The 9,901-nt window shown below is 50.2% G+C and overlaps 1 pseudogene; it reads right to left on the reverse strand.

Annotated features, from left to right (window-relative positions):
- Window positions 1-412: 412 nt before the first annotated feature.
- LOC119315748 lies at window positions 413-1,515 on the reverse strand (annotated as a pseudogene).
- Window positions 1,516-9,901: the final 8,386 nt, after the last annotated feature.

A 9,901-nucleotide genomic window follows, 5' to 3' on the forward strand; every position in this document is an offset into this window, starting at 1 on the left:
TTATAGTGTAAAATCAAAGTAATAAGAGCATTATTATTGTCCATTAAAAATAACAAAAAAGTTTGCAAAACTTGCACACAACTTCGCTCTTAAATTACACTTTTTTAGTACGCAAACAATAATCATATAGTAGTGTAATTTTCGCACATATTGCAAATTGTTTACGTGTGTACATTACACTCACCTAATATCCCGAAAATATCCACAAAATAAAAATAGAACCAACTTACAAAGAGAAACAGAAAAACAAAAGCAAAAGCGCATAGAAACAAAAAAATATTAAAAAATGGAGAGAGAGAGAGAGAGAGAGAGAGAGAGAGAGGAGGAGGAGGAGGAGGAGGAGGAGGAGTTTATGGCATAGTTAATGGGCTTCGGTCCAGAAGGAAATCGACTGACCCAAATAAGGGGCCAGTCAAAAAAGGAAACAAGCCTACACAACAAACAAGACATATAAAAAAACATAGCATAAATCTCAGAGAAAAATTCAATGGCCACAAAATCTACTGACCCAAAAGTAAAATTTCAGCTGACTGAAATGTAGCTCCACGGATTGGAGATGCTCTTAAGTTACTAATCCGATATGGCAGCTGAATGAGGTGCTAACTGAGCAGTCAAAGGATAAAAACTGGGTCAACTCAGTCAACCAAGTTCACAAGAGAAAAGTGTTGCTATTTGTTTGGTTAAGTTTGAGGTTGTAAAGTAAACGGTTTTAAAGTTTGAGATTGTTTCTTAGGCTTCGATGGCAATTCATAGTTGTAATTAATATATTAACTTCTCTCGTTGGAGAACCCTACGTACACGGAGGTGCGACGATTCAAAAATGCACACTACCTGCATGCCATAGGCACGTGCGAAACAATGCATTCCATTCCATGCACGTCGATCGTCCGCGCTCGCCTCCGGCAACGACCAGCCCTCCCGATACCGGCGCAGCAACGACCGCACGTCGTGGTCGACGTCCTCGCTGAATGCCACTGGAGAGAACCCGGATGATCGCATACGCCGTGCCCAAGAGGCCCTGGTCTCCCGCCGCTCGGAGGATTCCGACGCCGGACAGGACAGATGTCTACGATTGCACGGCCAACCGCCCTGTCCAGTGCTGCCAGTTTCTCGTCGCTCGTCCTCGGGAAGTTCTCTTCCGGCGAGTCCATGTACGCGGAGAAGAACCGGAGACCCTCGCCGAACACCTAAACCCGACTCCGTGTCTGATTCCTCGCGTGATGCGTCGGACGCCACCAGGTCAGCCTCCTCCTCGACGACCGCCACCAGGCGCGGCTCCAGCCGGCGGAGAGACGCGACGAACGCGTCACGCCGCCGGGCGCCGCCCGCGGCAACCCCGCAAAGGGCGTACGTTCATGCAGTTTACGGCCAGCGCAGTGGCGGCGCCGCCCTCGAGGAGGTTGAGCCCGTCGAGGTCCAGCTCGGCGAGGTCCCCTGCGTGGTGCACGGCGTGGAAACTGAACGGCACGCCCATCAGCCGCGCGAACTTCGGAGGCGCTGCCCGATCTCGCGCATCGTCACGCCCTGGGCGGCACCGGACTGCCTCGCCGTGGGTATCACTGTAGTGATGGTCAGGGCCGGCCACTGCGTGCAGAACGTGTTGCTCAGGCCAAGAACGTGAAGCCGCTGCGGCCGGGACGACGAAGATGCCACGGCTGCCGCCTCCAGGAATGACTCCAGTATGGCCCCGTTCGCGGCGACATGCCCGAACGACGTCCAAGGGGCTGAGCTCCACGAACTTGAGCGCGGTGCGACGCGCTCTGCTCGGAGGCCGCCACGAGACTACATAGCGCGCCCCGGGCCGGAGGCTGTGAGCCGCGCGAAGAGTGCAGGAAGTAAGACGCCTGTTTCTAGTCGGACGTCGCCGTACGTCGACGCCGGCTCGTTCAGCATCCAGCTGATATCATCTCACATTTCACATGAGTTTCATTACGGTATCAATTTGAATTGGGAAAGGTGTGGTAGATTTAAATGTCATGAACACTAATCTGCAAACGGATTCGTATCTTTTTGCCTGAATCCGGAGAAGCCGGAACGATCACTCGACAAACCAGACGCGCGTGGGTCATGGCACAATATTTAAGTTGTTGCATGCGTGTCACGATGTGAACCGTCACGGATAGCTGAGTAAATACACTGCGCCGCTCCCTTCCTGATAAATACCCAGCCCCCTGCGGTCATTAAATCTTACTCCCCTCTCGCTCAAAACCCTAGCGCTGTCGCTAGCTTCCGTCGTCGCCGGAGACGAAGCGCTTCGCTGCTGTGACTTCTTTGTCATCGTCGTCACGCCGGTCGCGGTCTTCTTCGTTCCGCCGCCGCCGTAGGTGTCTTCCGTCGCCAAGTTAGGGCGCGGGTGATTGGACTGCTAGGCCTCCATCCCCAACTCGTCTAGCAGTTCTCAATTGTTCTTGAGCGGTAATTAAAAGCTTGTTTTTACCGCACGTTTGATCCGTTAAACTTTTTATATTATCAGAAAGTTGTTTCTTCACTTCCAAATCTCGATCTTCCATACTCTGCATCTCATAATTTGCAAGTACTTTCACTTATGCTTCACAACTAGTTTGATTCCTTACGTGTTCTTATTTATGGATTCATACAAATCTAGAACCAACTTATATCGATAAATAAATGTCTTCGCACTACGAGGTCAATGTCTTCAAACTGATTTATCTTCAAAATCATCTAAAAATGCATACGATCTCTTCATGATGAGGACGCGAACCTGGGGTAGGGTAATAGGCCTGACCTATACGTCCTACCTAAGGTCCTTGTCCTAAGAACAAAGAAGTTCAAGAATTAGAAGAAGAGATCCAGCAAAGGTGTCGAGTGAAGTCCACTCGACCTACCATTCACTCGGAGACCTCTCTTTATCCAGGTCACTCGACCATGAAACCACTCGACATATAGGAAGACCTAAAGCCGCTCTACGCAGCAACGGTCAGGTATTTACTCATATATTTAATGATCATTTGTAGCACTTCAATACAGGCGTTACCTGTAACGCCACCTCTTTATGTACATTGAATCCTATGTAACGGAGGGGAGCTGGGGTCCTGGCGCACTCTATATAAGCCACCCCCTCCTCTGGGACAAGGGTTCGCACCCCCTGTAACTCACACGCTCATAATCCAGTCGGCCGCCTCCGAGCTCCGAGACGTAGGGCTATTACTTCCTCTGAGAAGGGCCTGAACTCGTAAAACTTGCGTGTACAACTCCTCCATAGCTAGGATCTTGCCTCTACATTCCTACCCCCATTCTACTGTCAGGCTTAGTACCACGACAGTTGGCGCCCACCGTGGGGCAGGTGTCTTAGCGACTTGTTGGAGAAGTTGTGATTTTTTCCGATCCTCGTCAATATGGTTTCAGGCGGAGGTTTGGCCAAGGGCCACGAGATCCGTCTCGGAGCGCTCGTATTCACCGCCTACGACTCCGCTTGGCTCCAGGAAGCGCCACTCGACGTCGAGGTGCTCCCCGTCCGCGGAGCAACGCACTTTCACGCGTGCGTCCGTGGCGTCCTCCTACGGCAGCCGGCGACTCAGTATCGGTCGGCTCCTGTGCCGACCTCCCTCCTTGCAGCCCGCCGGAGCAAACGTTCCGGTCGGTCGAGGCTTCAGCGGTGGGTGAGGCATGCGGTGGCTCGCCAATCGGCCACCCCCCAGGTCGCAGCAATCGAGCCCGACGAAACTCTCTACGGCCTGTTCGACTGGCTCCGTAGAGACTGCATCCGAGTACGACAGCAGCGACCCCGCGGCGGAAGTTTTGATGGTCAATGGACCACGTAGTCCTCCTGGCTTCACCCGCGAAGACGGAGGCGATGGTGGCGGTGATCCGTCCGTGTCCACGAAGAGTACCGACCCGAACCCCTCTCTTCGCAGAGGAGGGAGGAACTTCGCCGCCGGAACATGGATGCACTCCACACTCCCATCGTTGGAGAAACCCCTGAGGCCCAGGCCTTAGAGGAGGCGTGCCTGGCGAACTTGGCTGAGCGCACTCGACTGGAGAACCTCCAGCGCGCACTCGACGAGCGTGCTCCCGAATCCAGTCGATGTCAACTTTTTCCACCTTCGACTCAGGTATACCGAACTCCAATCCAGAATCTCGTAGTTGCGGCCCGAATAGTGGAGTCAATCCAACCTTCCCAGTCAGAAGCTGGTCGAGGTTTGGTGCAGATCCAGGCCTTGCTCCGATCCGCGGGAGAGTAGAATACAATTGTATCTCAGTCGCGGAATAGGATTCACAACAGATCCGTTGTTTGCAGACACAGTCCAGTCGGCTCACAACCCAAGATCGTCCCTGAGGCGTGAGGGACGTGGAGACCGACGAGATCAGTACAGAAACCGTGAGCAGTATGATCATCGACTCGACCATGATGATCGTCGTCGAGTGCCCACGCTTCCCCAAGGAGTGGATCATACGTGCCTCGGCAGCTGGATGACAGACGCCTTCACAGTGGTGGGCGAAGGATTCCAGTCGACCCCTGGGAACCGGGCTTTGATGCGAGATCTATTCTCGTTCAGGGTCTGGTCGACAGAAACAGAGCGCACAGAGAAGGCCCCAACAAAGATTTTCCAACCAGCAGCAGAGTGCACGTCTCAGGCCCAGAGTGCTTCAGCAGAGCCATCGGGGCTGCAGTGATTCCTCCCAACTTCAGGTTGGCGACTGGAGTCAGTAAGTTCACTAGTGAGTCCAAGCCTGACACTTGGCTTGAAGATTACCGAGTGGCTGTACAGATCGGTGGCGGCAACGATGAAGTGGCCATGAAGCACCTTCCTTTGATGCTAGAGGGCTCGGCTAGGTCGTGGCTGAATCAGTTAGCTCCTGGTAGTATTTATACTTGGGAAGATCTTGCTCGAGTATTTGTCAGAACGTTTAAAGGTACATGCAAGCAGCCAGCGGGGTTGACAGAATTACAGTGTTGCGTTCAAAAACCGAATGAAACTTTGAGGGATTATATCCAGAGATGGATCATGTTGCACCACACAGTGGAGAATGTGTCAGATCACCAAGCAATTTGTGCCTTCAAAGAAGGCGTTAAGTATCGGGAGTTGAATCTGAAATTCGGTCGGACAGGAGATATGACTCTGACTCGGATGATGGAGATCACCACCAAGTACGCTAATGGTGAAGAAGAAGACCGACTCCGGAGTGGCAAGCACAAAACAGTCGCCCACGAAAATGGAGGAGGGAACTCCAGTCGGAAGCAGAAGCGCAAAGCCAAGCCAGCTGCTCCTGGAGAAGCCTTGGCCATAACTCAAGGGAAGTTCAAGGGGAAATCCAAAGGACCGTGGAACCCCAAGAAAGTAAAAGATGAAGATGGAAATGATGTGCTGGATTTACCATGCCACATTCACATCAAGAAGGATGAAGAGAGTAATTTCATTTACCCAAAGCATACCACTCGACAGTGTCGACTCCTAATCCAGCAATTCCGAGAGAAACAACCCAAGGAAAAGGAGAAGGAAGCAGACAAGGTTGAGGATGAGGAGGAGGACGATGATGGTTACCCGCACGTCAATTCCACTCTGATGATTTTCGCTGACGTTGAAAGTAAGAGTCGACTGAAAGTCATCAACAGAGAAGTAAACATGGTCGCCCCGGTGACACCCAGTTATTTGAAGTGGTCTCAGACTGCCATTACATTCGACCAATCCGATCACCCAATGCACATAGCCACCCCTGGGAGGCAAGTGTTGGTGGTCGACCCAGTGGTTGAAGGCACCCGATTGACTAAGGTTCTGATGGATGGTGGCAGTGGCCTGAATATACTGTATGCGGAGACGTTGAAAGGAATGGGCATTCCGATGTCCAGACTCAGTGAAAGCAATATGAGTTTCCATGGAGTCATTCCAGACAAGAAGGCTGAATCACTCGGCCAGATTGCTCTTGACATGGTTTTCGGTGATTCCAAGAATTACCACAAAGAAAAGTTGACATTTGAAGTTGTGGATTTCCAGAGTGCTTATCACGCTATTCTGGGCAGGCCAGCTTATGCACGTTTTATGGCTCGACCATGCTATGTGTACCTCAAATTGAAGATGCCTGGTCCTCAGGGTGTGATCACTATCACTGGAAATAGAAAGAAGGCAGAAGAGTGCTTCCAAAAGGGCTCAAAGATCGCCGATGCACAGATGGCAGTAGTGGAATTGCAGGAATATCAGAAAAATGCAGATCCGAGTGATTTGTTGCGAGCTAAGAAGCCTACCACGGATTCAGCATTTCAGTCGTCCGGTGAAATGAAACTGATTCATATTCACCCGACTGATCCCAATGCTGCTCCGACTCACATTTCAACAACACTCGATTCCAAATAGGAAGAAGCGCTCACCCAGTTCCTCTGTGAGAACTGGGAGATCTTTGCATGGAAACCCTCTAACATGCCAGGTGTTCCCAGGGGACTGGCTGAGCATCGTTTGCGAGTCGACCCAAAAGTGAAACCCGTCAAAGAACATCTCCGATGGTCCGCCGTACAGAAGAGAAAAGCAATCGGTGAAGAAGTGGCTCGGCTCCTGGCAGCTGAGTTTATTTGAGAGATTTACCACTCCGAGTGGTTAGCTAATGTTCTCATGGTCCCTAAGAAGGACGACTCACTTCGCATGTGCATTGATTTCAAGCATATCAATCGGGCCTGCCTGAAGGATCATTTTTCTCTCCCTCGCATCAATCAAATAGTCGATTCGACTGCGGAGTGTGAGCGTTTGTCCTTTTTGGACACTTATTCCGGGTATCATCAGATCCATCTATATGGACCCAATGAGATTAAAAGAGCTTTTATCACCCCATTCGGGTGCTTTTGTTATGTCACTATGCCATTCGGCCTAAAGAATGCTGGAGCCACATTCATGCGGATGATTCAGAAGTGTTTACTCACTCAAATCAGTCGGAATGTGGAAGCGTACATGGATGACATTGTGATCAAGTCACGTAAAGGTTCCGACCTACTGGCTAACCTTGCTGAAACCTTTGCCAACCTCAAAAGGTATGATATCAAGCTTAATCCATCGAAGTGCACGTTCGGAGTTCCAGGAGGAAAATTACTCAGTTTTCTCGTTTCCGAACGAGGGATCGATGCTAACCCCGAGAAAGTCGGTGCCATACTCTGGATGAAACGCCCTATGCGTGTGCATGATGCCCAGAAGCTTACTGGTTGTTTGGCCGCCCTAAGTCGATTCATTTCTCGACTCGGCAAGAAGGCACTGCCTCTCTACCGACTGATGAAGAAGTCAGATAAGTTCGAGTGGACTCCTAAAGCTGATGCAGTATTTGCAGAGCTAAAAGCCCTGCTCTCCACCCAGCCGGTGCTTACTGCTCCAATAAGAAAGAGCCTTTACTGCTTTATATAGCAGCCACTGGACAAGTCGTCAGTACAGTACTTACGGTCGAGCGGGAAGAAGAGGGAAAAGCCTATAAAGTTCAGCGCCCGGTTTATTATGTTTCTGAAGTTCTGACTCCGTCAAAGCAGAGATATCCACACTATCAGAAGCTTGTTTATGGGATTTACATGACCACGAAGAAGGTTGCACACTATTTCTCTGATCACTCTGTTACAGTCGTCAGCGACGCTCCATTGTCGGAGATTCTGCACAACAGAGATGCAACTGGTCAAGTGGCAAAATGGGTGATTGAACTCCTTCCCTTAGATATCAAGTTTGAGGCAAAGAAAGCTATCAAGTCCCAAGCAATAGCAGATTTCCTCACCGAGTGGATCCAACAACAATCGCCGACTCAATTTCACTCGGAGCACTGGACCATGTTCTTTGATGGTTCCAAGATGCTGAATGGTTTTGGTGCTGGGGTGGTACTGGTATCCCCCCGAGGAGAAAAGCTTAGATACGTCCTCCAGATTCACTTTGATTCCTCCAATAACGAAGCAGAATATGAAGCACTCTTATATGGGTTGCGTATGGCCTTTCACTCGGCGTCCGTCGCCTCATGGTCTACGGCGACTCAGATTTGGTGGTCAATCAAGTGATGAAAGAATGGGACGTTAGAAGCCCAGCTATGACTGGTTACTGCAATGCGGTGAGGAAGTTGGAAAAGAAGTTTGAGGGGTTAGAGCTCCATCATATACCCCGACTGAAAAATCAAGCAGACGATGATTTGGCAAAGATAGGTTCCAAGAGAGAAGCCATTCCCAGCAATGTGTTTTTGGAACATATTCACACACCGTCAGTTCAGGAAGATCCTTTCACTGAAGAGCCCCCGCGGCCTAAGAGCGTCACAGATCCGACTAAAGTCGAGATCCCAGCCGTGGTCGACCTAATCATGGAGGTTCTGGTCATCACTCTCGGCTAGACGGTGCCATACATTGCGTACATCCTTAGGAAGGAACTCCCAGAGGACGAAGAAGAGGCTCGACAGATCGTCCATCGATCCAAGGCCTTTACTGTGATAAGAGGACAACTATTCAGAGAAAGCACGACTGGAGTCAGTCAGAAATGCATAACACCAGAAGAAGGTCGAATGATCCTCAACGACATCCACTCGGGAACCTGCGGTCACCATGCGTCCTCTCGGGCCATTGTGGCTAAAGCATACCGAGCCGGGTTTTATTGGCCGCGTGCAAATGAAATGGCGAAAGGTATAGTCAACAGATGTGAAGGCTGCCAGTTTTAGTCTGACGTGTCTCACAAGCCAGCGTCAACCCTGAAGACCATTCCCCTCGTCTGGCCCTTTGCTGTTTGGGGGTTGGATATGGTTGGACCACTGAGAACTAGTAGGAGCGACTTCACTCATGTGCTTGTAGCAGTCGACAAGTTTACTAAATGGATTGAAGCTAAACCTATCAAGAATCTTGAAGCTAGCACCGCTGTCAGTTTCATCAGAGAATTGACATTCAGATATGGAGTTCCACACAGCATCATCACTGACAACGGGTCAAACTTCAATTCTGATGAGTTTAGAGCTTTCTGCGCTTCTCAAGGCACACGAGTCGACTATGCTTCAGTCGCTCACCCGCAGTCAAATGGACGAGCAGAAAGAGCAAATGGCCTAATTCTCAAGGGACCGAAACCCCGACTGATGCGTGATCTCAAACACGCAGCAGGCGCTTGCGTCAATGAACTTCCATCAGTTCTTTGGGGTTTGAGGACAACTCCCAATCGGTCGACTGGACGAACTCCTTTCTTTTTGGTCTATGGAGCCGAAGATGTTCTGCCAAGTGACCTGCTTCACAACGCACCGCGGTCGAGCTCTTCTCTGAAGAAGAAGCAGAACAGGCTTGGCAGGATTCAGTCGATCTCTTAGAGGAGGAAAGAGAGATGGCCTTGATCCAGTCGACCATTTATCAGCAAGACTTGCATCCATTCCACGCCAGAAACGTGAGGGGTCGACCCTTTCAAGAGGGAGACTTGGTTCTTCGAGTGGATCAATAGAAGCCACACAAGCTTGCCCCTGCTTGGGAACGCCCCTTCATTATCACCAGAGTTCTCCACAATGGAGCATACCATCTTTACAATGTCGAGCATCAGAAAGACGAGCCACGAGCTTGGAATGCGGAGCTGCTCCGCCCCTTTTATACTTAAGTACTCATTCGGATGAGATGTAATAAGAAATACCTTTGTAGTTTATTTATCAAAGACAAGAGCTTTATAATCCTTCTAAACGATTGTTGTTATTTTTGTTTCCGTTTGAAATCCTCCAGTGGGTGACTTCGCTGCGAATCCATTTCGCCCAAGTCTGAAAAATCCTATGGAGTGATGAGCAAGCCTCTCACTCGGGGGCTTAGCTGCGAATCCGTTTCACCTAAGTTCGAAAAATCCTACCGAGTGGTGAGCAAGCCTCTCACTCGGGGGCTTAGCTGTGAATCCATTTCGCCTAAGTTTGAAAAATCTTACCGAGTGGTGAGCAAGCCTCTCACTCGGAGGCTTAGCTGCGAATCCGTTTTGCCTAAGTTTGAAAAAAT

The sequence above is a fragment of the Triticum dicoccoides genome, chromosome 6A, assembly GCF_002162155.2.
Source record: "Triticum dicoccoides isolate Atlit2015 ecotype Zavitan chromosome 6A, WEW_v2.0, whole genome shotgun sequence".
Classification (NCBI taxonomy): domain Eukaryota; kingdom Viridiplantae; phylum Streptophyta; class Magnoliopsida; order Poales; family Poaceae; genus Triticum; species Triticum dicoccoides.